This window comes from Manis javanica, chromosome 10 (assembly GCF_040802235.1).
Source record: "Manis javanica isolate MJ-LG chromosome 10, MJ_LKY, whole genome shotgun sequence".
In the NCBI taxonomy this organism is placed as follows: Eukaryota; Metazoa; Chordata; class Mammalia; order Pholidota; family Manidae; genus Manis; species Manis javanica.
The window spans coordinates 8118503-8144456 of record NC_133165.1 but is presented as its reverse complement, the minus strand read 5'-3'; the positions used below and the strand labels follow the sequence as shown (position 1 = coordinate 8144456).

General features: G+C 46.5%; 1 long non-coding RNA gene across 1 annotated transcript; it reads right to left on the bottom strand.

The window, feature by feature from the left end:
• Nucleotides 1–5687: 5687 nt before the first annotated feature.
• LOC140843972 (uncharacterized) lies at nt 5688–18268 on the bottom strand. The gene is made up of 3 exons (XR_012121968.1): nt 18075–18268; nt 11408–11614; nt 5688–8995 (listed from the first exon to the last, which is right to left on the bottom strand). It is a non-coding gene; the product is annotated as an uncharacterized lncRNA (long non-coding RNA).
• Between the last annotated feature and the right edge of the window lie 7686 nt (nt 18269–25954).

Genomic DNA, 25954 nt, shown 5'->3' with positions numbered 1-25954 from the left:
CTAGCCTTGCTCAATAGAATGTGGTGGAAGGGATGAGGTGCAGCTTCTGAGCCAGGCTTTAAAAGGACTTGCAGCTTCTGCCTTTGTTCTCCTGAAACGCTGCCCTGAGACCCTTAAGGAAGCCTGTGGAGGATGTGGTGGGACCAGAGGCCACAAGAGGATGATGAAGACCTTGGCTGATAGGAGCACCAGCTGCCAGACAGGTGACTGAGGACATCCTGGACCACCCAGCCTGTCGACCCTCTAAAGGCCTGCATGTCAGTTTCCTTTTGCTTTTTTTTAAAAAAGTGAGTGACCCCAGCAGTCGCAGGGGGGCCATCAGGTGAGAATTTGGGGATCAACAGAGGTGAGGCTCAGAACCTCATGCCCCCTGCTTTGAGAGAAATCTTCTGCATCCGTGGATGTCTTGCTGCCCTTGTCTAGCCTGGATTAATACTTGGTCCATAGGCACACACCTGATCATCTGATCATCTACATTTGCCTTCTTACAGCACTAAACTATGTTTTCTACCTTCATCTTGCATCTACCTACCACTTCAGCATTTTATTAAAAATAAAAATAATAATAATAAGAGAAATGTGGGATCAACATATAAATCAAGTACAAAAATCAAATGAATATTCATATTTGACCTGATTGTTTATAGGTCATATTGCATGATCAAAACCGAAAGTTTCTGTGATGACTGCCCTTGTACTGTTCACCATGTAAGAATTTATTCACTATGTAAGAATTCGTTCACCATGTAAGAACTTGTTCGTTATGCTTCAGAAGATTGGAGACTGACGAGATTTGGCTTGAGATGGATTAATGATTGTACATTGAGCGTTGACCCCCCTATACTGATTTTTATTGTTGTTAACGACCATTTGATCAATAAATATGAGAGATGCCCTCTCAAAAAAAAAAAAAAAAAAAAAAAAAAAAAAGTAATAGATGTACCTTGTAACAAATGTACAAGGTAAGCAAACTTTAAAGTGTGGATATTCTTCCTTACCTTTCTTAGGCTCACACAAACATGTAAACATATATGTGTTTTTCCATCTCCCTTTATATATTTTTATTTTAAAAAATGAGATCATGCTGGACAATTGTTGAGCTCTGAACAAGGTCCGTAGACTAGATATGTATGTATTGATCAGTATTAATTTCTTGATTTTTAAAATTGCCCTGTGGCTATATATGCAATTTTCTCATACTTGGGAGATACACACAATGAAGTTTTTTTCAGATAAAGAGGCATCATGTTTGCAGCAGACTCTCAAATAGTTAAATATATAAAATATTAACTGTTTGGAAATCTGGGTAAAGGATATCCAGGAATTCTGCCTTCTTCCCTTGCAATTTCTCTGTAAGTCTGAAATAATGTCAAAATTAAAAAATTTTTAAATGGTGAAAAAAAAAAAAAAAAAAAAATAAAGTGAGTGACCCCAGGTGAGATCAGCTGAAAATAGTGACCATCTCACTTTATCATAAAAAATCATAAATCATTGCTGCTTTAAAGCCATTAAGTTTTAGGGTGATTTGTTAGGCATCAGCAAATAACTAAGGGGTCTCCAAGTCAGTTCTGCTGAGAATACTGTTTAAAATGTAAAGGTGTTGTAGGGTACCCTCATGCACTACAGGTGGGAATGTGGACGGTTGCAGCCACTATGGAAAACAGTAGGGAGGTTCCTCAGAAAATTAAAAATTGAAATCCCGTACAACCCAGTAATTCCACTTCTGGGTATTTACATGAAGAAAACACAAACTCAAAAAGATATATGCACTCCTGTGTTTATCACAGAATTATTTACCATAACCAATATACGGAAGCAACCTAATTGCCCAGATGTGGTATGTGTACACTAGAATATTACCCAGTCATAAAAAGAATAAATTTTTTGCCATTCGCAACAACATGGATGGACCTGTATGGTATTACGCTCAGTGAGGTAAGTCAGAGAAAGACAAATACCTTATGATTTCACTGACATGTGGAATCTGAAAAACTAAAGCAAAGCAGAGGTAGACTAATAAATACAAAGAACCAACTGGTGGTTGCCATAGGGGAGGGGAGTGGGGGCATGGGTGAAGGGGATAAAGAGGTAAAAATTCCAATTATAAAATAAGTCCGAAGATGAAAAGTACAGCACAGGGAATATAGTCAATACTATGGTAATAACTTTGTGTGATGACAGATGATAAGTACACCTATCGTGGTGAGCATTTTGTAATGCATATCATTCTCAAATCACTCTGTTGCACACCGGAAACCAATATAATATTGTATAACAACTATACTTCAATGAAAAAAGCTTAAAGGCACTATAAAATTTGAACACCAGCTGGGATTAAAATCTGAAGAAATAAAGTGCGTATTACCCAGAGTAATCTGTTTGCTCAACCATTAGTCTCCAAACCTGAGTTAAGACGTCAGGAAGTGTAGCCGTGCCGTGAGAGTGGCCATCTGTATAAATAAAGCCAGGTTTCAAATTACTACTTGCTTCCCTGTGCAAAAAAGACTGGATGTATTTCCGCCCAACATGGAGGGTGTGTTTAAGATGGTCTGACTGGTGTAGGGGAGGAAGAAAACCCTTACCCTCTGGTCATCTTAGATTCTCCAGCTGGGGCCCTGTAAATTAAACGGGCAAAAGACAGTTTAACAAGGGAAAATAAAGCAAGAGTTTATCAGTGCGTGCATCACACAGACACCTGGGAACACTCACAGATGAGTGGTCCAAAGGGATGGTTGAAATTTAGGGTCCTTTTCTATAACTTAGTAGGGAAAAGAGAGTAGTCGTGATGCCAGGGTTCTTATTTGCGGAGACACAGGATGAACTTCGTGGGCGAGCAAGGTAGAAGATTTACAGAGAAAGGTTCATTTTGGAGAAGAGAAAGTATGGAACTCCCCACAGGAGCAGGGAGGGGCAAGGCTGCCGCTTGGGGTCTGGCGTCTAGGGTTTTATGCCTGTTGGAATGGGAGCTGTCTGTTTTCTATAGGTTCAGCTAGAATGCTCGTTATGTTTTAAAGTCTCATTAAAGGTTACCCGATTTTAAACTAATGTACCTATGTGACTGTGGTCAGCAAATGGTTCCATATCACTGGGTCCTGGCACAGGGAGTGGGGCTTCTCTATTTGTTGTTACATTGTTTTAACCTCAAGTACCCTGTTTTTTTCTTTTCTTTACATTCCTAAAGCCCTAGTAAGACTTTGCCCTTTTCCAGGGCCCACACTCTAACTGGCAGGGGTTATTCCCTATCTCATTCTGCCCCCTTCTACAGATGGAGACCCTAACTGATGTTAGGGCATTGGACAATGACTACTGTAAGTGCTTCAGGCTAAGAGGGGCAAAGTGAAGGGTGCAGTCTAGCCTGCATCACTGGCCAATCTAGGGGCCTCGGAAAATGGACATTTCCATCCTGAGCTCCATTTCCAGCACCATCTGTAGTCTTATGGCTTCTAGGTAAGGTAGAACAAATCATGTTATTAGGTTAAGTAAACAGGGGCCAAATACTAGTACAAGAATAATCATGAGTCTGGTAAGTAGAGTCGATTTCTGCCAAAAGAATTTAGAAAACTAGCTCCATATTGTAGTGGTCCACAAGACCTCAAGATGTGACATAGCTTGGTCCTGGAGTGAATCAGAAACATTTTGTGAATAATCTGGAATATATGCACAACACTCAACGTTAAGTATGGTACATGTTCCCCCTGTCCTGCTGTTAAGATATCTAGTGCCATCCTGTTCTGTGTAACAACTTGATGCATTAATTTAACTTCGGTATTAAGGAGAGCAACTCCTTGGATAGTATCATTTAAGGCCTGTTGAGTAAAATTGGTTAAGGATTCGATATGCCAAATTACGTCCTCTAGGCCAAGAGATGATATAAACATAGAGGCTAGGTGATCATACTGTTACGGAAAACTTGAAAACCTGGGCTGGATTGCTAATGGAAGAACCAAGCTGCTCTCGGATGTCTTGGAGGGTGGAGGTTTATTTTACACCAGCGGGCTCAGAGGAGAGTGATCTCCAAAGGTCTTAGCCCCGAACACAAGCAAGGGGAGAGATTTATACTTCTTTTGATATGTGGCGTTTCAGCGTGCACAGCAAGCAGGATGAAAGAGGAGCCCGGGGGAGTGAGAAGAATGGTCTGCTGACCTTGACAGCTGTGTTGACTATTTTCCTTATCACTCCCCCCTCTGATGCCCCTTTAAACACTTTGTTTTAGGGGGCATCATCTTTCTGGTTTATGATAGGGTCATAACGGCTTGTGTTTATACTTCTAACCACTTTGAGCTAGGATTTTTTTGTGTGTATGTGTGACTTTTCATTAAAGTCCTGTGTACTTTGTAAAGAACACAAATGATCATTTTTTATGCATTTGTCTGTATGGGCCTTGTGTGTACAAGTTGAAATGAATTCTTCAGACTCTTGATAAGCCTGCGCTTAACAAAAAATACTTAGTTTTTCTGAGTCCTAATTTATTCTTGTGCAGCTGAGCATTACACTCAGGCTGGCTTATTTGAGTGTGAGAGGACAGGTGGTAAGGGTGGAGGGCCAGTGAGGGCAGCTTTCTTGGGTGATGACTGTGCACTTTATAACTTTTGTACAGTGAACTTGGTAGAGGTATGTTGGAAATGCAGGCTGAGGCTTGAGTTCAGCTAGGAGAGATAGGTAAGCACAGCAAAACAACCTACGATTACCCAATAGACAATAGAAAGGGCAACTTTTTGTGGAACAGTCCAGTCAGAGGGGCAGCAGCAGAGAGCCCAATGCCCAGGGTGAAAGATCCCATTCTGACCAGGGCCACGATCCACGGCATGCAGGTGTTTATTAGTCAGGGGTTAACCATCGGATACGGAGGTGGAGAGGATTCTGGAGGCCTGGCTGGGCCTTCCACTGATGAATTTTTTTCATCCAGATTATAGGCCTTTTTCACTATGGGATGATGGACCCTTGGAGCGATGCCTGCAACTCTGAGGGCAGTAGGAGTGGTTAGAACAACAATGTGGGGGCCAGTCCACTGAGGTTTCAGGGGGCCTCTTTTCAATCTTTGACCCAGACTGAGTCCCCAGCCTGGAAGGAATGTACTGGGGTCCCTAAAGAGATCGGGGCTCTTTCTGTGGTGTACTGTTGCAGCTTATTTAGGGGGGTTCCTAAGGCTGGGAGTGTGTACATACTCTAGGTGAATCAAAGCCTTCCCAACCAGAACAGAACAAAGCCAGGAGATAGCAAAAGCACCTAAAAGAAATTGTGCCCCAGTTTGGCCTACTGTCTACAATTCACAGTGACACTCACTTCCTTGTTCCCTCATGTCCTTATCTCCTATTTGGTGTAGGTTCCCTGGAAGGCTTCCTAGACATTGGCGGTTGGGGTTTGGGGGGCGTCTATACACTAATTTAAAAAGGGGAAAAGCCTTGAGTTTCAGGTGTGCAGCAAGCACACAGGAGGGCCAGGGGTAGTAAGTCTGGCCATGGGAGGCCAGTTTCTTGGCAGAACTTAGCTAGGGTTCTGTTGAGGGTGCGATTTATTCGCTCAACTTTCCCTGAACTCTGTGAACTGTATGCAGTGTGGAGTTTCCAGGTAATGTTGAGAGATTTAGTTAAGATCTGTATTGCATTTGCTACAAATGCAGGTTTATTGTCACTGTGAATTGTAGATGGTAGGCCAAACTGGGGCACAATTTATTTTAGGGGGGCTTTTGCTACCTCCCAACTTTGTTCTGTTCTGGTTGGGAAGGCTTTGATTCACCTAGAGTATGTACACACTGACACTAGGAGGTATCTGCGTCTTCTGCTTAGCTGGACATTTGTGAAGTTTATCTTAAGGTCTTTAAAGGGGGAAACTCCTGCCCTTCAGACACCAGGCGGGGGTCGTGGTGCAGATTGAGCATTATTTCTGGCACAAGTCACGCACTGCTCACTTATTGCTTGGCACAATGCTGGCAACTGGCTGATGTAGTATTGTTGTTTGAGAAGGGCTTCCAGTGCAGGTTTTTTAGGTGGGTGAGCTGATGGTATTTGCTGACGAGATGCTTTCTGGTTGCAGTTGGGACAAAGATATGTCTGTCAGGCAGCAACCACCACACTTTTTCAGTTAGGGTGGCTTCTTCAGCTATGGCCCAGTTTTTTTTTTTTCAGTGTCCTTGGGAGGAGAGGCCTGCACCAGGGGTGTTAGGGCCATGGTGAGGGAAGGAGCTTTTCCTGTTTTTTTATTGGCCGCTGCTTTAGCTGTTTTATTTGCCAGCCGATTTCTCTTTTGGTCATTTCTCTTTTGGTGTCTTTTGCAATACAGAATTGCTACTTTTTTTGGGAGACGGAAAGACTTGAGGAGTCTTAGTATTTTTTTCCTTGTTTTTGACTGCTTTTCTTGCTGCTGTGAGGAGACCTCTTTCCTTGCAGATTGCCCCGTGGATGTGTACGGTGGCAAAGGCATATCGGGAGTTGGTGTAGATGTTGGCTCGCTTGCTCTAGCTGATGGTTAGGGCTTAAATCAAGGCATGCAGTTCAGCTCATTGTGCTGACCATTCAGCTGGTGGGGCTTTTGCTTTTAAGGCAGTGGCAGTAGTTACTACTGCATAACCTGCTCTCTGGATACCCTCTTGTAGGTAACTGAATAGTGTGCGTTCTGAATTTTGTATTGCTTGATCCTGCAAATCCGGACGACTTGTGCAGACTTTGTCTGCTGCTTTGGAGCAGTTATGATTTGGTTTCCCCTCTTCAGTGGGACAGAAAGTTGCTGGATTCAGTGTCTGTACTGTTTCAAGAGTGATCTATGGGTTTTCCCAGAGAAGCTCTTGGTACTGTGCCAGCTGAGAGTTGGAGAGGAAGTGGTGTTCTTGTGTTCCTGAGGGACACAACAGCATGGGGGAACTTGACATTTAGCTTTTCTTCCAGAGTAAGTTTATCTGCTTTTTTAATGAGTAGAACTGTGACTGCCAGCGCCCTGAGGCAGGGTGGCCATCCTGCCGCAATTGTGTCTAGTCTCTTTGACAAGTATGTGACCATCCACTGCCAGGGCCCAACAGTTTGTGTGAGAACCCCGAGGGCCACCTTTTCCTTTTTTGTGTATGAAGAGATTGAAGGTTTTTTATATCTGGCAGGCCTACGGCTGGTGCCTGTCCTAAAGCAGCCTTTATTTCCAGGAAGGTGGCTTTTGCCTCTTTTGTCCAGACAGGGGGCTTTTGGTCTGGCCCCCCAGGAGGCTGTAGAGGGGTCTTGCCATTGCTGGAAAACCAGGAACCAGATTTGGCAGAACCCTGCAGCCCCCAGGAACTCTTGTGAGCCCTTCTTTGTCTGGGGCAGGGGTACGGAGGTAATGACCTTTTTCCTCTCTGGCCCTAGTTCCCTCTCTCCCTGGGCGAGGAGGAAGCCCAAGTACTGGACTTGCTGCTGGTAGATTTGTGCCTTTTCCCAGAGACTCAGTATCCTGGGTCTGACAGGACTTGCAGGAGGGCCTTCATGCCCTCTGTACAGTTCTCTTGGTGTCACTGGCAAGGAGGAGGTCATCTACCTACTGGAGGAGGGTGCAGCACATGGCCTCCCTCGGAAAGCTGGCAAGGTCTGTGGCCAATGCCTCTCCTAAGAGAGTGGGTGAGTTCTTGAACCCTTGTGGAAGCCATGTCCATGTTAACTGCATCTGCCACCGCATATCCGGTTCAGTCCATTCAAAGGCAAACAAAGGCTGGCTCTGGGGTCTAGCTGGAGGCAGAAGAAGGCATCCTTTAAGTCTAGGCAAGTGAACCATTTGGCAGACCCTGGGATCTGGCTGAGGAGGGTATACAGATTTTGGACAACTGGGTATAAAGAAACAGACACTTTGTTGATGGCTTGCAAGTCCTGAACCAGCCAGTACCCTCCTCCTGGCTTTTTGATTGGTAGAAATGGGGAGGGGGAGTGTTCCAGGGTGACTGACACTCAATTAGAATGCCTGCCTCTCTGAGTCTGGTCAGGGGTTCCTGGATACCTGCTCTCGCCTCTTGTGAGAGGGGGTACTGTTGCTGTCTGTGTGGCGGGCCCCCAGAGCCAGTTCTACAATGGCAGGGGCTCAGTTATGGGCAAGTCCAGGTGGGTTGTCTTCAGCCCATACTGAGGGGAAGGCAGCTCTGACTTCAGGTGGGCTACGTGAGAGGGTCTGGGCACAGAATAGCCTCCACTCCTCTTCCCTGGGTGCGGTTATTGCCAGTACGAGGGACCCTGGCTCTTCTTGGCCTGGGTTTAGTTTGAGGCTGGTGCTTCCAGTTGGCTCAAAAGTTATTTGAGCTCTGAGCTTTGGGAGTATATCTCAGCCGAGGAGGGGAATGGGGCACTTGGGCAGGTGGAAAAACTCATGTTGGGCCTTGTGGCCTCCCCGTTCACACTGGCCGGCTTGGCAGAAGTGCTGCTGGACTGCCTTTGTCCCAGTGGCTCTGAGAATGGGTTGCAGTCCTTCCGCTGAAGGGGGGCTACAGGGAGGGTGACCACAGAGTGTTCTGCCCCTGTGTCAACCATAAAAGTCATGTTTTGTCCCCCCACCTTCATTCTGACCATGGACTCATGGGGCCGATCATGACAGGCTGGTCCCTGTCAGTCTGAGTCCGTTCCTGCCAGACCAGTGAGCCTGTCCCCGTGGGGCTCCTCCCAGCAGCGACTGGGCTTCGGGGCTTTGCCTCAGTGGGGGCCTTCATTCTTCCAATGCCCCTTCTCTTCACAGTAAGCACACTGGTCTCTGGTTAGGGGCGTCCTGGGCTTCCCCCCTCTTGGCATCTGGCTTTTCTCTCCCTTTTGGTCATCTCTTTCTTTTAGGGCAGCTCCCAGGAAGCTGGCCTTTTTTTTTTTTTTCATTCTTCTTTCCGCCTTTCTGTCGGCCTGAACTTCTCTGTTTAGATATACCTTGTGGGCAGTTGCAATCAGCTGAGTGATATTCATCCTGGCAGAGCCTTCAGGTTTTTGGAGCTTTTGTCTGATGTCTGGGGGGGCTTGGGCTGCCCCAGCCGGCGGGGAGTTCAACAAGGGCTGGAGGGGAAGTTAACCTGGATGAGAGACAAACCAGACACAAAGAAGGAGACCAAGTCAAAAGTCTGATCAAGGTCTCAAAGTTTATTTTTACAAAGTAGATTATATAGGAGCTAGGAGGGGGAAACAACCCCAGCTGAAGTGGCAAGGGTTATCTAGGTTGCTAGGATACCTTAACTGAAGAATGTTCTCTGGAAAAAATCATGGGTGGGGGATTTCTGAGAAAAGACAAAATGTTTTACTAAGGAGGAGATGTTATCACGGCAGCTGCTTAATCTCTATCCCAGCGGTCTAATCACAAGCTGGGTCAATCGCAAGCTGGGTCAATTGATCTTTGTAAATGGGGCAGGCTTGAGAACTTAGAGACCTAGGCAAAAAGGATGAGACCATTGTTTCTATGGCCTACAGCTCCCAACATCTCCTCCCTTCTTTTATACAAAAGAGGGGGAGGCCTGCTATTTAGCGGTGGGCATTAACCAATTGGGGGAGTAGTGACCTGGCTCCTCCAAGAGACTCCCCATTGATGGGGGTCAATGTTGGCCCTTGGTATCTTTTGTGGAAGGGAGGAAGGGCGTATTTATTTTAGATACCAACCTCCATGCAAGCCAGGTTTTTCTCTCAGGGAATTCAGAGGCAGTTCATGGACCTTCCCTTGCGATGCTTAGCTTCGCACCCACATTGGTGCCCATATCGCACTCATTTTATTGTGAGCCGATATGCATAGGTCTGAATCCTATGCAGCTTCTAAAGGAGGGGAGTCATCTGGCACATCATAGCCTTGGTCCGCCAGGTCAAGTTGGTGATAGTGGACTTGTATCTGTCTGCCGAGAGCGGTATTGATCTGTTCTCTAATGAAGGTGGTAATTCTCCGAAAGGCCCAAGGGCCAAGGGAGAGCACAAGCATGAGACTAAGGATGGGTCCTAGTATAGGGAGAAGATAAGGAAGAAACCCACTCATCCCAGTCCATAGGGGATTTTCAAACAGTTTTTTCTTTCTTTGCACGAGATCTTCTTGGAGTCTTTTTATTTTGTCACGAACTACTCTGGACTTGTTTGCGTAGAAGCAGCATTTCTCTTCTAAGGCTAAGCAGATGCCGCCTTGTTCCGCGGTGAGAAAGTCTAGGCCACGCCTGTTCTGTAAGACTACTTCTGCAAGGGAATCTATTTGGTCTTGAAGATCTTGTAAGGTTCCTGAAACAGCCTCAATATCATTAATTAATTGATGGGATAGTTGATTATATTTGTGTATGGCAACGCCCATTCCTGCGGTACCGGTCGCCAGACTGCCTGTGACTCCAAAGCGATTAACAGAGGAAGGACAGTAATTGCTCTTTTATGCCTTACGGGGTAATAATCAAAAGTTGGCAAAGGGACTGGTTCTTTTCCATCAACTAAGGGCACATTAGGTAAAGGGTTAGCAGTGGTGCACTGCCCTGTCCAGTTGGTGGGTAGAGAGGTGTATGCCATGTTAGTCCCACAACCAAAGATTTGGTCTTTGGGGGGGTATAGGACACTGTTTGTAACATTAATGACAAGAATTTCTGAGCAGTGGCTGAAAGAAATGTTCCCTAGGTCAATATCATAGGAATTATTTTGAAATCTTTGGTACAAGCAGGTTATGTTATCTAATGATACTGGTTGCACTTTAAAAGGAGAGGAAAGTGAGCAATTGTTATTATTTTGGAGATTTTGTGTGATATTGGGTGTGAGAATAGCTAGAGGCATGGGTGTTCCCCAAGGCAGACAAAGCCAACAATCGGATGCAAGGTCAGGGTTGGTAAGATTAAGGAGTTTGTGAGTTTCTTCAAGCAGGTTGCTCATAGGTGAATTAAGATCGATTCCTCTGGGTTTTGGGAGAGCCAGGGGTTGATAAAGAGGAAAGGAGTCTTATATGATTTTCTCTATTCATTTTTGAACATACTGCTCACAAGCCTTATCTGTTGGGCCTCCTCCATCAGATACGTGGATTGGCGCAGTGGTTTTCCAGCAGACATTTTTACCTACCTCTCCTCTGCAGGAGGCTTGCACAAGCGAGTTTGTGTCATCAATTTTTCCTAACATCTTTTTTAGCAGAATGGCTTGGTAATATGTCTTCCCATTATACTTACATAGATGGCTATCTGTATAAGAGCTGGAATGCATTCGAAACATTTACAAGGAGAGCCATCCAGAGATGGCATAACCTTTTTTACACATTTCCAGTTTCGTTGTTGCCAACCTCCAGCAAAATGGCCTTTGGCAGTGAGATAAGCTGTTTTATCTCCACAATCTATAGGCCCCTTGGTGGTGATTTGGGAGGTAAACTTAGGTGGCACATTTATGATTTCTTTACAATCACAAGGTTCCCCAAACAATTGTTTATAAAGTTGAGCTCCTGAAGGTGGTGGCTGAAAACCCCCTAAGCAATGATTAATCAACAAAGGGCTTACCTGGAAGAGGAGGAGAAAAGGGCTGGTGGGCTTCATTTGTGGGCAGAGTTTTTTCTAAAGGAAGCAATTAAGCCAGGCAAACACACCGATGAGGAGCCGGTAGAGAATTATGAGGATTGCTTGCTGCCAAGGCGTCCACTGCTGGGGGGTGGAGGCGGTGAGTCCTATGCCTAAGATAAAGGCAAGGACTAAACCGGCGGCCAGAATCTATGGAGAGAAGAAGAAAAAGGATGTCTCAGGGGGTGTCTCCACCCTGGACAGTTGGATAAGATTTTTTTAAATCTTCTGGTAAATCTATTGGTTTAATCAAACGCTCTGGCAGCCAGCGAGCAGCTCCTTCTTTGGTGTTGAAAACACAGGCAGATCCCCGGCCCCATATGAGTATGGGGTCGGGGCCATTCCAATGGGAAGTGAGGGGGTCTCTCCACAAGACAGTGGCATAATTTTTATCAGTTTGTGGGTGCCAAAGGCGATCAGCTGCAGATTTGCCATGATCGTCCAAAGTTAGAAAATTAAGAACAAAGAAGGCATGATGAAGAATATTTTTTGGAGAGCCTTTCATGGGATATAAATCCCCCATTTTTAATTTGTGGAAGGTATGTTTAATAGTTAGATGGGCTCGTTCCACAATCCCTTGACCCTGGGGATTGTATGGTATGCCTGTAACATGCTTAATTCGTAATTGGCGACAAAATTCTTGGAACTTTTTTCCAGTATATCCAGGACCATTATCAGTGTAAAGGAGTGCAGAGAGCATTAAGAGTCAGGAAAAAGAACTAATAAAACTTAGCTAAACCTTAACAGCAGACCATTCCGGAATAGTAAGAGATTCAATGTCTAAACTTAGAGAGAGACCAGATCAAAGGAAGAGAGAGCGAGAGGCCAGCCAAGGGCTATTTGAATCCTAGTTTACTAAATCCCCATGGTTTACAACCCTGATATCCACCCTGGCAGGGCCCTTGCTTATTTTTATACTGCTTCTCACTTTAGGTCCCTGTATCTTAAACCGGCTAATAGCCTTTGTTAGGGAAAGAGTGAGTGCTGTTCAGGTGCTAATGCTGAGACGCAGTCTCATTCACTCACACAGCAGGAAGAAACAAACATTCCATGATTGGAATGGTCAAAGGAAAGTGGGGAAATGTAGAATCTAAGCATTAGTAAGATTAGTAAATTAGCATAAGCATAGCCATCTTAGAAACCTAGAAACCATTTTCTGAGAGTGTGACTCAGAGGAAAGAAAAAAAACAAAAAAAACCAAACCCTGGGCCTGGGTAAGGCCTTGAAAAACAAGTTAATCATGAGCACCGGGTGGTGGGCAGCTGTGACCCTTGGTCAGCTAACCTTGGTCAGTAAATCTTACATACCAAGCTTATCGTGCAGAACCTCCCTAACCATTGAGGAGTAGTCTTATCCTGCCCTTGCTTAACCCCAGGATATATGTCTTGCAAGAATAATGTATAGTTATAGAAAATTGCTATGAGTTAAGTGCTTTGAAATTGCTATATAAATCCTTGGCTCTGAGTGCTCGAGGTCCTTGTTGAGACCCGCTGCATCGGGCTGACTTGGACCTCAGCTAGCTAGCTGAATAAAGACTTTGCTTGAATTTACATCTCTATGCCTGTGTAGTTTGTTCTCTGGGGAAGCCTCGGAAGCCTGGACCCTAACAATCAGTCTTCATAATCTCGGGTTTTCCCATGACACTAAGACAATTGAGTACATTAGCAATAACATTTTTTGAAGCTTCTCCAACATGGAGGCTGGCAAAAATAAATCCACTAAAGGTATCTACAGTAACATGAAGATATTTAAGATTTGCCAATGAGGGGACATGTGTTACATCCATTTGCCAGATCTCATTGGGAACTAGGCCCCTAGGGTTCACACCCAAGTGAGGAACAGGCAGGAGAGTGACACAATTTGCACATTGTTTAACAATCTGATGGGCTTGTTCTCTAGTAATTTTAAAAAGAAGATGTAAGGTTTGAGCGTTAAGGCGGTGTAAAGAGTGAGTTTCTTTGGCTTGAGCCACAGGATCGAGCTCAGCGAGAAGGGCAAGTTGGGTGGCTTTATCAGTCACAGCATTGCCTGTGGCTAGAGGTCCAGGAAGACCAGAATGGGCACAAATATGGCTTATATAAAAGGGATGTTGCCTGGAATGTATGCACTGCTGGATGGAAAAAAACAGAGGGGTGGCATTTGTAGTGGGTTTTATATAGGGCACGGTTTCTAAAAGGGGAATGGATTGAGCAATATAAGCACTATCAGTATATAGGTTAAATGGAGTATTTGGGAGTTGTTGAAAAACTTGTAAAACAGCAAAGAGTTCAACCAATTGAGCGGAGTGGAATGGGGATTGTAGGGAAGTGGTTTGATTATCTATGGGAAGGCTGCCACTCCATTGGAGGAGCCATCGGTGAAAACTAGGGGGGCATGAGGAAGGGGTTGGGAGGAGGTCAATGTAGGGAAAACAAATGGTTGGGTCCTTAGAAAATGGAGAAGCTTGTTAGCAGGGTAATGATTGTCAAGGGCTCCTTGGAAAGAGGTGCAGGATGTTCCCCATTCATCGTCATTCTCTATCAACCACTGGATTTGGGTAGGGGAATAGGGTAGGACAATTTTGTCGGCGTCTTTACCGAATATTTTCCTGCTGTGGTTGCATCTGATTTTTATTAGCTCAGCCACCCAGGAGGTATAGGGGATAAGGACTTTGGGTGGCGAGGCAGGTAAATGGACCCAAAAAAGGGGCCCCTCTTGCCAGAACACTCCGGTGGGTGTAAAATCAGTAGCACAAATAACTAGGAGAAGAGGCTTCTCATAAGAGATACAGGTGACTCTTTGGTTTAGAATTGCGGCTTCCACTGCTTTTAGGGCCTCTAGGGTGGGGGCTGTTAATGAGCGACTGGAAGTAGGATCTGGGTCCCCTTTAAGGATATCAAACAAGGGTTTAAGCTCTCCAGTAGTTAGCTTGAGATAAGGCCTGAGCCAATTGATATCTCCTAGAAGTTTTTGAAAATCATTTAAAGTTTTTAAGCAATCGGTTCTAAGTTGAACCTTTTGTGAAAGAATCTTATTATGAAAGAGTTCAAAGCCTAAAAACAAGTAAGGGGGTTTTAATTGAATTTTATCGGGGGCTATCTGAAGACCAGCTCTGGTAAGGGCCCTAGAAAGCTCTTGGGAATAAGCAAGGAGTTCAGTGGGGTTAGGACCAGCCATGAGGATGTCGTCCATGTAATAAATTAAATATGTAGACGGCCATCTTTGTCTAAATGAGTCTATAATTTGAGCTACAAATTTTTGGCACAGCGTAGGGCTGTTTGCCATTCCTTGGGGCAGAACTTTCCATTGGAATCTTGGCATAGGGCCTTTAAAATTAATCACCAGCAAACTAAATGCAAAATGCTTGTGGTCTTTAGGATGTAGGGGGATTGTGAAAAAGCAATCTTTTAGGTCAATAATGATTTTACAATATCCCGCAGGAATTGCCACAGGAGTGGGGAGGCCCTGTTGAAGGGCCCCCCTAGGTATCATAGATTTATTGATTTCTCTAAGATCTTGAAGTAACCTCCATTTTCCTGATTTTTTCTTTATGACAAAAATAGGAGTATTCCAGGGGGAGTTGGTGGGCTCCATATGGCCTGCAGCAAGTTGTTCCTGTGCTAACATTGTACCTGCAGCCAGTTTTTCAGAAGTTAAGGGCCATTGATCAACCCATACAGGCTCTGTTGTTTTCCAGGATATTTTATCTGCATGGGGTACAGGTATGTCAACGGCCGTTAGGGTAAATTTTCATAGCCAATTCCAGCACGATCAGTTTTTATGGTGACCGGGACCAGCTCTTTTGAGCCCTGAGAGTGTTTGCCCAACCCTTGCCCAGGGCGAAAACCTTGATTGAGCATCTGGTGAGTGACTAGTTCATTAGGGCTGCACATAATGAGCTTCACTTGAGAGAGAATATCTCTGCCCCAGAGGTTGATAGGTAGGCCTGCAACCACGTAGGGCTGGACAGTACCGTGATTGCCTTCTTCATCTTCCCATTGAATAACTTCGGAGCTTTGTAGGGGGTTGGAGGTTTGTCCAATACCTCTAAGGTGAGTCATGGAAGCGGTGAGAGGCCAAGGTGAAGGCCAGTCCTTACTGGAAATAATTGTGGCATCCGCGCCAGTATCTATAAGGCCTTCAAAGGTTTTTCCTTTTAATTTTAACTTAAGAAGGGGTCTTTTTTGAGTGATCTCTTGTGCCCAATAAACATCGGATGATCCAAACCCATGGGGCCTCTCTTTTGCTTATAGCAAGGATTTTTATCATCGAGGGGGAGTAATATTAATTGAGCAATCCGTTGGCCAGGGGAAATGGTAATTGGTCCCTGAAAGGCTGTAGCCATAAGTTTAATTTCTCCAGTATAATCGTTGTCAACGACTCCTGGAGAAATAGGCCCTGAATAGTGGAGCTGGCACGACCCAGAATAAGACCAAAGGTGCCCTGCGGCAAAGGGCCAAAAATCCTCGTAGAAAGAATTTGAGTTCCCATTTCTGGGGTCAATATTGACTGGGAGGTGGAACAGAGGTCCAGTCCTGCACTACTGGCGGTTGCTCGGGAGAGGATAGTGACGCTTGATTTTGGGCTGACTGGGGGATGAACCTGATGACCCCAGGGTTCTGTCCCGGGTAGGTTTTGGGGCCCTGGGGTGGGCCCCATATCAAGTTTCCCTGCTTCAGAGGCAGAGGGTTACCCTGTATGTCAGCCTTGGAGCGGCATTCGGAGGCCCAATGCTTACCCCGTTTGCACCACGGGCACAGGGATGATGGGAGCGATTGTTCGGTCCTAGGGGCTGTGCACTCTCTTGAAAAATCACCTGGTTGCTTGCAATTAAAGCAAGTCTTGGGCCTGGCTCCCTGAGTAAAATCTTTAAGAGCTGCTCCTATGGCTATTCCGATATTGCGAGAGGTTGGGTCGACATCGGCAGAAAGTTTTATAAAATCGGAGACATTTTTGCCGCGGTGATGGGAACGCATAGCCGCTTGACAAGCTTAGTTAGCATTTTCAAAAGCAAGATGTTTAATGAATTCATTATCTGTTTCCTCCTTTCCCATGAGGCGTTCGGCGGCCTCTGTAAGGCGGCCTATGAATTCACTGTAAGGTTCCTGTGGCCCCTGTCTAACCTTGGCAAGAGAGGTGACAGCCGACCCTTTAGAAGGGAGGCTCTTCCAGGCCTTAAGGGCTGCATGCTGGATTTGTGTGAGTAAGCCTGGAGAAAACTTAGCCTGTTTTTCATTTGTGTCATAGGGGCAATTGCCCAGAAGTTTGTCTAATGTCCAGGATTTGGAAGGACCGCCGGCAGCCATATTGCGGCCGGCAGTATCCTGGCATCTTTCAGTGTAATCAGCTTTCCATAAGAGAAAGTCACCCCTTGTTAAGGTGGCTTTAGTTAACATGCCCCAATCATTAACTGTAAGCCAGTCTTCGCTTAGAGACTCTAACAATGAAATAGTAAGGGGGGCAACAGGGCCATATGAGGAAACAGCATTCTTTAAGTCTTTTATATTTTTAAATTTAAGGCGGCGGTACCGCTTAGTCCTAATGGTTGAAGTTGCATTCTCGTCCTCTCCCTCAGTGTTCTCTGACTCAAGCTGGGCTATAGGCTCTTCTGCGTCCGTATCTCTCCCTTCTGATTCTCGTGGTTCAGCCTCATTTGACTCTCCCTTGGTCGGCTCTCCCTCGGTCGGTCTAGTTTGGGATCGGGTCACCGGGAAGACATGAAGGGTTTTATTTTTGGTTTTAACTTTCTGAATGGGGGGAGCAGAGGGGGAACTTATTTTTATTTTCTTAACAGGAGGGACGGGGGGGGGGCTTATTTCTAAGTCAAGGTCATGTAATTGCCTAAGCAATTGGGATCTCTCCCTTTTGATCTGAAGCAGTGCCTTAAGGGACTGCGCCTCCCGAGAGAGTTTAACAGTGGCTTGTCTAGTTATTTCTTCTAGATCGGGTTGAGTACAGAAAGGGGGTGGTATGTTATAGGGCGGTGGACATGCACCTAAAGGTGCTTGAGGGGGCCAATCAAGATTATGGTGCTTAGTGGCGGCGTCTTTTAGTTGGGCCTCCTCTTCAGGGGAGAGGGGATCATCATCAGGGCTGTTGGACTTGAGACCGAACAGCACTGGGTAAATAGATTTGGGGGGGCCACTAGACGGCGGATCATTATTAACCTCGGGCATGGGAATGGAGACAGAGGGACAATTTGAGGCTGGGGAGGAGGGACGAAGGTCCTCGAGGACCTCCTTTTTGTGGAGAGAAGTCTGACTGGTTTTAAACTTCCCCTTCAGATAATTTTCACTATCGTCAACAATCTTTGAAACATCTGGGTGACAGTGGCGGACCTGCAACACATCGTTTATGAGATTCCAATAAGAAAATGCCTCTCCTGGGACCTTCTCAGGGCCAAAGGAACAATAATAATCATTCAGGCAGTCACCAACTCGGTGCCACTGTTTTTCATCTATGGTTCCTTCCTGGGGGAACCATGGGCAGACATCCTCTAGCAAGATAAAGAATTTAACTAAATCTTTTTTCTTAATCCATATTCCTCATGTCTTGAGAGAAGCCTTAAGTCCCTTAACAAATAACTCATGCTTATTTAGTGTTCGCCCCATGATTGCATCGCTTTCCTTACCTTTACCGATCTGTGTCACAGGCGGGTACTCCTGTGGTGATCTTCGTGCGGATCTTCACTCACTGGCTGGGTGGCGATCCAAAGAAAGAAGGACGGCCATCCATCTGAGCCACGTCCAGATCAGGCTTCGTACCTTGAGCCCCACGTTGGGCGCCACTTGCCCCGGCCGGTGGGGAGTTCAACAAGGGCTCGAGGGGAAGTTAACCTGGATGAGAGACAAACCAGACACAAAGAAGGAGACCAAGTCAAAAGTCTGATCAAGGTCTCAAGGTTTATTCTTACAAGGTAGATTATATAGGAGCTAAGAGGGGGAAACAGCCCCAGCTGAAGTGGCAAGGGTTATCTAGGTTGCTAGGATACCTAACTGAAGAATGTTCTCTGGAAAAAATCATGGGCGGGGGATTACCAAGAAAAGACAAAATGTTTTTTTAAGGAGGAGATGTTATCACGGCAGCTGCTTAATCTCTATCCCAGCGGTCTAATCGGTCTAATCGCAAGCTGAGTCAATTGATCTTTGTAAACGGGGCAGGCTTGAGAACTTAGAGACCTAGGCGAAAGGGCAAGACCATTGTTTCTATGGCCTACGGCTCCCGACATTGGGCCATGAGTGAGGTGCTGACCATTTGTTGGTTTCCTTGTGTCTCAGGGTTGAAGGGGGTATAGATATAATCAACTTTACACAGTCTTTCATAATAGTCCCCAGGACACTCTCCTGGTTGTTGAGTGACTGAAGATATTTTGGTCATGTTCATAGGTTTTTGGTACCTGGCTTTGATTCCCTGGAGGAGGGTGTCCTGATATTGGCAGATCTGATATTGTCCCTCAGGGGTGGTGAAGTCCCACTCAGGGCGCTCCTTGGGGACAGTGATTTCAGCCCATGCACCCCGATCAAGGACTCTGGCTGGTGTGTGCTCTTCCGGGTATTGATGAGCCCCTCTTATAATCCACCTCCACTCTTCCATGTTGAACAGGGTTCAGAGAAGCTGTTGGCAGTCTTCCCAGGTTGGCCGATGGGTTTGGAAGAGGGACTCCATGAGATCAACCTGGGCTGTGGCTTTTCTGAGCATGACGGGTGTTGTGCTTCCAATGGAGGAGGTCAGTCGTGGAGAAGGGTTGGTAGTAAAGCGTGGACTGGCATGGCTAGATGGTCTGTTCCTCATCACGCCTCTCAGGCTCCCTCGTCTCTTGCACCAGCATCTGAAGGGTGCCTGCTCCCAGCCAAGGGTGCAGTCTGGCTGCTGGTCCAGGGGCGAGTGGGACCACTGGTTCTGGAGGTGGCAGGGAGGCCAATGGCAGTGGGCTGTCCGGGACCCCGGGGCTGGGTGCTGATGGCCTTGAGGGTGCATAAGGTGGGGGCAATATTGGCTCTTCCTCTGGGTCACCAGCAAGAATTTGTGGAGGCTCAGGCTTCTGTTGATCCTTTATGGGCTGCTTTATTGAGGTGACTAAGACCCCTACCTTGTCCCTGCTTGTTGCAAGCAGGTTGCACCCAAGGGGGAAGGGTCTGGGTGATTCGTAACCAGGAGTCAATGTATGGGAACTGGTCAGAATGACCTGGATCTCCAGTGATGACCCGCCAGACCTGACGGACTGTTGGGACTTCTAAGGTCCCTTGCAGAGGCCACCCTACACTAAAGTCGGGCTATTTGGGTTTACACAGGATTTTTTACCTGCCAGGAGTCAATTTTACTTCATAGTTTCCTAAAAATCCCTTCCTGAAATTTTTGATCATGGTGTTGAGAATTGTGGGTTTGCTGTACCCTGACCCCATGATGTGTCCGTGTAACGGTGCTGTGACAACAGTCAAGGGAGGGGGTGAGGGAATGCCCCCTTCAGAGAGGAAACCAGTCAGATGCCTGTCCATTCACTCTCCTAGGGGAGAATTTGGTCAGACTTGACTAAGGTGCACCTGTGTAAGTCCTGGGCCAGGTCATCTGGAGCTGAGTCACCGTTATGTCGTGGCGGCCGACTGCGAATATGGCAGAGGGCCCACTCAGATTTTGTAGTGCAGGCTGTGGAATCAGATTCAGCGCAGATTGAATGGCTTCAGCTGCCCTGTACACTCACTCACACACTCAGACCAGAGTTTAAACATCCCCCCCCTGGAAATCCCTACCTGTGAGACTTCTAATAAGTCTCCATGAGGTGATCAGGCTCCCCTTCCACGCCAACGGGTGGGAACTGGCTGGGTCAGGGGCCCCAGGGCCTTACCAGATTCGACGTCGGAACCCGGTCCTCACCTGCCAAGCCTCCTTGAGTCTGGCGGGAACACTGGAGCAGGGCTGGCCTGGGATGACCAGGTGGGAGACTGCTGATAAATCAGGCAGGACGCACCTTCTCATTGAGATCACCCAATCCATCACTGCCCCACCGTTGCCCCAAACCGGTGGCAACAAAGGGCCAGCGCGGTTGGGTTTCCCAGTCAGGGAACCAAATGTTACCTGAAAACCTGGACTGGATTGCTGGTGGCAGAACCAAGTGGCACTGGAGGTCTTGGAGGGTGGAGGTTTATTTCATACCAGCAGGCTCAGAAGAGAGTGATCTCCAAAGGTCTGTGCCCCGAGCACAAGCAAAGGGAGTGATTTATCCTTTTTTTTGATATGTGACATTTTGGCATGTGCAGCAAGAAGGGTGAAAGAAGAACCCGGAGGAATGAGAAAAAAATGGTCTGCTAACCTTGATGGCTGCGTTGAATATTTTCCTTATCAATACCAGTGAAAAACGCTCATTGATGTTGGAGGCTTGGGAAGTTTTCAGAGCGTGGGTTGTCTTTAACCCAACATCCTTGTGTTAAAGGGAATCCTAGTGTACACCTTCCTATCTGCCCTGGAGGGAATCACAGCCAGAGATTAGTTCCACACAGCCAGTGAGTGCCCTTTGGGGCTGGCCAATGGATACCAGGGTGGGATGGCCAATCGTTGGCGAACCAATCTGTAGCCTGTAAAGTTATTCTATGTGAACAGTGGTCCTTGGGAAGCCAACCTAAATACTGGGTGAAGTGTAGGGGATGGTTATTAGAATGGTTTCTTTGCTCCCAACAGTGGGCAGCCTTTTGAATCAGGCGTCCTGCCATTGCCATAACCCAAATGAACTCATTCAAGATTTGAAAAAGAACATTTTTATTTCTGTGATTACTTACACGGAGAATTGGCACTGTTGAGGCATTCTGCAGTTGGGGTAGTGCTTATAATGGTGGTTACGTTCTTTGTGACCTTATAGGAGAAAAGGAATTTGTGCCCTTTGTTTGGTAAAGTGTCATTAATGGGCCAGAATCTCACATTCCAATTAGTTATTCTAGCATTCAGTGTGCTCTCAGCAGTGTATGTGCCATTTATAAAAATTTGTAATTGAAACCAGTTGTGTCACTGAAGTGGGGACACCCACCAAAGGATTTCTGAGGTACTGGAAACAGGAAGTATTCCACATATCCAACAGGATGAACTTCCATTTATCCTAGTTTTTCTTCAGCTCAATTTAAGAAGGAGTTAGATTCATTTATTATGGAAGGGGAATTAGAAAGCACTAAGTAGAAGAATAACACAGGTCTCCTATTGATCTTAAAGGAGGTGATCTCTCACAGTAATATGAAGCGACGAGTAGGCTTATTACAATGAGAACAAAGGAATCCAGTATTTGGGAGTCATGGGGTACTTGACTTCAAGTGTCGGTATTTCTTTTGAATAGTGGTTTTAGGTGCTCTAAAGGTTCACAGGAGCACTTGGGTTCCTGACTCTTGGTCCTTTGTTCAGTGGGTTCTTCTTTATCTGTGTTGTCTGAGGGCTCTTGAAAGGAGTTTTTCCAGGCTTTTACTTTGGACTGGTGAATCCAGGCCTCGATACCTGTGACCTTAACGGCCGGAGAGAAGAGAGTAAAACAGTATGGGGTCCTTCCCAGACTGGACTAAGAGTTGGGGAATTAGAAGGAATTGACCTAATCAGGACTTGGTCTCCGGGTTCGAAGAGGACTACCCCAGGGGCTCTACTCAGCCCTTCAGTCAGATTCTGAAGGACTGTTTGGCATTTAGCAAGGTGTGTCGTATATTGAATTATCTCTGCGACTTCTCCATCCACGATTAAATCATTTCTCAGGAAAGGTCTTCCATAGAGCATTTCAAAAGGGCTCAGCCTTGAAGTTTTGGGAGAGTATTTCTTATTCTCCTCATGGCCAGTGGTAGTAAGACAGGCCAGGGCAAATGGATTTCTTGTAACAGCTTCTTTAAGTGTCTTTTTATGATGTCATTGGTTTTTTTTTTTTTTACTTTACCTGAGGAGTGCAGTCTCCAGGCACAGTGTAAGTTATACTGAATGCCAAGGGCCCGGCACACTCGCTGAGTAACAGCTGCTTTAAATGCCTGGCCCTTGTCACTCTGTACTCCTTGGGGCATCCCAAATCGGGGAGTAGTTTCATGTAAGAGTACTTTTACTAATTCCTTTGCTTGTTCAGTTCTACAGGAGAAGAAGGCCTCGACCCACCCCGTGAATGTATCTACCCACACAAGGAGATATTGGAGTCCTTTTGCCTCTGGCCTGTGTGTAAAATCTATTTGCCAGTCCTCTCCTGGGTATCTGCCTCTTCGCTGTAATCCTGGGGGAACAGTTCTTTTATTTAGCAGGTCATTCCTTTGACACATTTCACAAGCTTTAGTGATTTGCTATTTGGTAGGTATTTTCTATACCTAGATGGAAAGTCTGATGTAAAGATTTAAGAACTTTCCATTCTGCATTTTGAGGTAAATAGATTTGCTCATCCTCCATCTGAAGTCAACCAGAGGGAAGGAGAGTGCCATCTTTGGAGAGGCCATCTTGTAGCTCTTTCATATTGCAGCTGGGGATAATATCAGCCGGCACACCTGTCCATAACAGAGGGGCTTCCATAGGTGCCTTATAGGTCTCTTGGGCTGCCTCTTTGGCTTTTGCATCAGCTCACCTGTTTCCTTCTGTTGTCCATCCATTCCCTTAAGGTGGCCTCTGCAGCGAACAACTGCTACCTCTTTAGGCTTATGCACAGCTTGTATTAATGTGTTAATTTCGCTATGGTATTTGATAAAGGGAACCTTCAGAGTTTAAAAAGTTTCTTTCCATATGGCTGCATGGGCATGCAGCACTAGGTAGGCATACTTAGAGTCAGTGTACATATTGACCCTCTTTCCTTTCCTTATTTCAAGGGCTTGCGTGAGGGCTATGAATTCTGCCAGCTGGGCACTCGTGCCCGGTGGAAGTAGCTGGCACTTGATATCCCACAGCGTGATGACTGCGTGGCCGGCTTTCCACTGGCCCTGCTCTGTAGAGGAGCAGCCGTCTGTGAAGAGGACAAGCTCTGGGTTCTCTGAGAGGGTGTCTTTCAGAGCTTCTCTGGTGGAACAGTTGAGGGCAAGGACCTGTTGGTAGTTGTGCTCAGGTGCTTCGCTCATGGATTCAGGGAGAAAGGTGGCTGAGTTCAGGGTCGAGCATGTCCGCAGCTGGGTGACGGGGCCCTCAAGGAGGAATGGCTGATATTTTCATGGCCTGCTGTGTGACAACCACTGGTCTTCCCAGTATTCAGTAAGCTGGTGATATTACGGGATTCACACACAATCAAGTCTCTTCCCAGGGTCAGTTTTGTGGCTTCAGGTACAAAAGGCAGGGCTACGACTATTGCAGATCTCAGATGGTGGGGCCATCCCTTAGCTACTGGGTCCAGCTCTTTGCTCAAATAGGCTATGGGCCGCTGCATTTCTCCTCGAGGCTGAGTTAGTACTCCCAGCGCCACTGCTGAACTCTCAGTAATGAACAGGTCAAACCAGTTTCCAGAGGGCAAGCTTAAGACGGGGGGCCTGGAGCAGGGCTTTCTTTAAAGTGTCATAAGCTTTAATGGCATCAGGTTCCCACTGGAGTCTTATGGTGGCTTCCCTTTGGGCTTTTTTAAGTTTGGTAGAGGGGTCTGGCTAATTCTTCATATCTGGGGACCCAAATTCTGCAATATCCCGTGATGCCCAAGAATCCTCTCAGTTCTCTAATAGTAGAGGGCAAAGGGCAACAGAGAATGGGCTGTATTCTCTCTGCCCCCAGGGCTCTGGTACCTTGGGAGAAGTTAAAGTGCAGGTATTTTACCTGCTGCTGACAGATCTGTGCTTTTTGACGGGATGCCTTATAGCCAGAATCAGCTAGAAAGTTCAGTAATCTATGAGTACTTTCCTGACACTCAGCCTCTGTGGTGGTGCAGAGAAGTATATCAAAGGAGGCCAGGTCTCTGGTTAAGTCCTGTCCAAATAGATATGGGCTATCTCTGAATCCCTGGGGCAAAACTGTCCAGGTTAACTGGGCTGAGGGATTTATAAGATCCTCAAAAGCAAAGAGAAACTGGGACTCAGGTGCAAGCGGGATACAAAAGAAAGCGTCCTACAGATCTAACACAGTAAACCATGCTGCTCCCCCAGGAATCCTGGGTAACAGGGTATAGGGATTAGCTACTACCAGATGCAGGGGCACAACTGCTTCTGGTTTCAAGGGATGCTGCCTCTTATGAGGAAAGTGATTAGGTTGGGCTGATTTTGCCCTTCCAAGGATCCCATTAGTTGTGCAGACCTCAGGATTAATGTCTGCTTCTACTAGAGGTAGGTATCATTTGCCCCTTTTCATGTTCATATATACAGAGGCTTGTGCTTTAGAAAGTATATCATGGCCTAGAAGTGGTGTCAGACTTTCTGGGACCACCAGGAAGGCCTGGGAGAACAAACACATTCTCAACTTAAAGGCCGAGTGAGCTATTTGGTCATGGGCTTCCCAGATACACCTGTGACCATAGCCGACTGGAAGGAGGGAGGGCCAGGATTATGGAGGACCGAATAGGCGGCTCCTGTATTGAGCAAGAAATGAGTGGTGCGGCCTCCTACAGAGAGAATCACCGGGGACTCCCACGGAGTTATGAGGGTGACAGGAGCCGGCATGGGCAGCCCCGGGCCCCTCCAGTTCTGACCAGTTGCCTCCGCCTCTGAGGACAGTCCAGCTTCCAGTGGTCTCGTTGACAGAGTGGGTAGGGCTTTGGCAGTTTGGGGCATGCAAGCTTAGGGCATTCCCACCTAAAATCCCCATCTCTGCTGCAGAGGAAACGAGTCCTGGCCCCGGTCCCTTGGGCTGGTCTCCCTTTCTCCAACCTCGGAGGCCAAGGCTGACTCTCTGCAAGGCCATCATGAATTGCCTCGTCTTTGGCTTGTCTCTCCTGTCCCAGTCCCTCTTCTCCTCCTCATCTTTATTATAGAAAACTGATGTGGTAACTTTCAGGAGGTTCTTCAGATTTTGTTCTGGGCCAAACGCCAATTTCTGTAACTTCCTTCTGATACCTGGGGTCAACTGGGTGATGAGTTTATCCTGGAGAAGGACTTGGCCCTCCGGGGACTCTGTGGACATACAGGTGTGTTCCACCAGTGCCTCCCTGAGCCCTTCCAGAGAGGCCGAGGGGCTCTCTTTTTCTTCCTGTATTACTGGTGATCATTTAGAGTAACTTCAGGGATTTTACTCATGCTCCTTTTAGCCCTTCCAGGATACAGGTTATAAAACGATGCCAGTGCCAGTTATCAGTATCGTCTGCATCTTGGCCCCACTCTGGGTCAGTGAATGACGCTGCCCGACAGCCCGTGGGGACTTGGGTTAGTTCCTCTGGAGGCTTCCGCCCACATTGACAGTGTACCTTCATCTCCAAACTCTAGTGCTCCCCTGATCACTTTTTTCTTTCTCCCCTCCAGGAAGGGTTTGGTTCAGTATAAGCATAACGTCCTTCTGGGCCAGTTCAAATGTCAAGATACGTCCTTGGAAGGCTTCTGTGTACTTGTCTGGGTCATCTGAAAACTTACCCAGGTCCTGTTTTATTTGCCTCGGGTCTTGGAGGGAGTAGGGGACATGGAC